We start from the raw sequence: 2500 nt of genomic DNA, 5'->3' as shown, positions 1-2500 counted from the left end.
AGAAATAGAACAAAATCAGACGAAGAAGAGGAAAAAGTAGAATAGAGGAAAGGAGTAAAGAAGGAAGAAGGAAGAGGAGGAGAGGAAGATTAAGGAATATGAGACAATAAATATGAGAAAGATGATAAGAAAATAAAGAAAAAGATAAAAAGAGGAATAAGAGAAGAGGAAGAAGGTTAAATGGAGTATTTTTGAAAGAAGATGAAGAGGAAGAAAAGAAAACATAATGAAGAAAGAAGAAGAAAGAGGAGACAGAACATTTTTGGAAGACGAAGTTTAAATTAAAGAGAAAAAAAAGAGGAGACGAAAAAGAAAAAGAAAGAGAGGAGGAGGAAGAAGAAAAAAGAACCAAGAGGAGATATAACACTGGAAGACGAAGAAAAAAAAAGAGGAGGAGGAGGAGGAGGAGGAGGAGGAGGAGGAGGAAGAAAAAAAACGAGAAAGAAGAAAAGAACCAAGGAGAGATGCAACATTTTTGAAAAACGAAGAAAAGGAAGAAAGAAGGAGAAGAGGAGGAGGAGGAGGAGGAGGAGGAGGAGGAGGAGGAGGAGGAGGAGGAGGAGGAGGAGGAGGAGTAGAAGATGGAGAAAAATAAAAACAAGAAAAAAAGTAGGAGATACATTTTTGAAAGACGAAAAAAAGAAAAAGAAGAGGAAGAAGAAGAACAAGAAAGGAAGGAGAAGGAAAAGAAGAAGGAGAAGAAGAATTAGAAGAAGGAAGAGGAGAATAACAAGAAGAAAAAATAACCAAGAAGAGATACAACATTTTTTGAAAGACGAAGAAAAAAAAAGAAAGAAGAAGGAGGAGGAGGAGGAGGAGGAGGAGGAGGAGGAGGAGGAGGAGGAGGAGGAGGAGGTATTGTGTTTCCGAGGGTTTGTTGTGACGGGTAAAAAGAAGACAGAGGTGGCCAGAAGTGACAGAGCAATTTCCAAGAGCGAGGCCAAGTGTTCTGGTGGTCAGGTGCCTCCCCCACAACGGTGACCTGACCCTCCCCCCACCCTCATCCTCATCCTCCCCATTCCTTCTCATACCCTCATTCACCACTCTTCCTTCTTCCTCATCCTTCCCATTCTCTCTCTCTCTCTCTCTCTCTCCTTAATTAAGAATAGTGATTGGAGAGAGAGAGAGAGAGAGAGAGAGAGAGAGAGAGAGAGAGAGAGAGAGAGAGAGAGAGAGAGATGGAGAGAAGTGGAGGTAAATGAGGGAACGAAGAAGGGGAAGAGAAGGCAACAGGGGAAGGGGAAGGGATATGAGAGGAAAGGAAAGGAGGGGAAGGGGAGAGGGGAGAGTGAGGGGAAGGGGAGAAAAGGGTGCTTGGTTTCCCCTTACAACGTGCCTTTCACTTTTTACCACCTAAACTCACTAGGCTGGAACCACTTACTGTTGACGGGGAGGAGGAGGAGGAGGAGGAGGAGGAGGAGGAGGAGGAGGAGGAGGAGGAGGAGGAGGAAAAGTATTGTAAGAGTAAAAGTGGAAACAATGAAAAAGAGAAGAGAGGGGAAGGAAGAATGAGTGAAGGAGCAGTGGGAAGAAAAGGAGGATTCAAGTAAGATTGAAAGGAAGAGGAGGAGGAGGAGGAGGAGGAGGAGGAGGAGGAGGAGGAGGAGGAGGAGGAGGAGGAGAGGAGGAGGAGTAAGAGTAAAAGAGAGAGAGAGAGAGAGAGAGAGAGAGAGAGAGAGAGAGAGAGAGAGAGAGAGAGAGAGAGAGAGAGGTGGCATGGTGCGGGCTGTGACAGGAGCAGCAGTGGTAGTGGAGGGGTGGGATGGTGAGGGGCTGGGGTGTGTGAGGGGAGGTCACCGTGACGCCGGGGGCACCAGGGGGCGACACACTGAATCCGACGCGGCCACTCATGACGCCCTTCACTGTAACGTGACCCACGCCGCCCCTCTCCCCTTCATCCCCACACACCCCAACACACCCCCACCACCCAATACCCTTCACTGGCACTCCCTCCACCACTCTGGCACTCCTAACATTCTCTTTGACACTCGGCACTGCACTCCCACACACCCCCACCACCCCCTCCCCACTATTCTAGAACTATTGTGGCACCAGTTTGTGACATCTTTATTTTTGGCACTATTCTGGCACTATTCTGGCACCACTTTAGGACATCTCTATTTTTGGCACTATTCTGGCACTATTCTGGCACCCCTTTGGAACTTCTCTATTTCTGGCAACATTCTGGCACTATTGGCGCTATTCAGGCACATCTCTATTATTCTTGGCACTATTTTGGCACCCTTGGCACTACTCTGGGATATATCTAGTATTTTTTGGCTCTATTCGAACACTACTGGCACCACTTTCCCTTACATTTGTGGACGTTATCTTTTTCCTTCTATATTATGTAAGAGTGGCACTGTTGAAAGGTAAACAAATTTCTTATCTGGCACTTGATACACCTAGGATTAATTTACACACTCTGGTATTTTCTTTGGCACTTTGTCTGGCACTCCTTCTACTGATGATACTCCAACCTCTAGGACTTCTGGTGGCA

Source organism: Portunus trituberculatus, chromosome 21 (genome assembly GCF_017591435.1).
Source record: "Portunus trituberculatus isolate SZX2019 chromosome 21, ASM1759143v1, whole genome shotgun sequence".
Taxonomy (NCBI): domain Eukaryota; kingdom Metazoa; phylum Arthropoda; class Malacostraca; order Decapoda; family Portunidae; genus Portunus; species Portunus trituberculatus.
The sequence above is the reverse complement of the archived record's forward strand: the minus strand, read 5'-3'. Positions refer to the sequence as shown.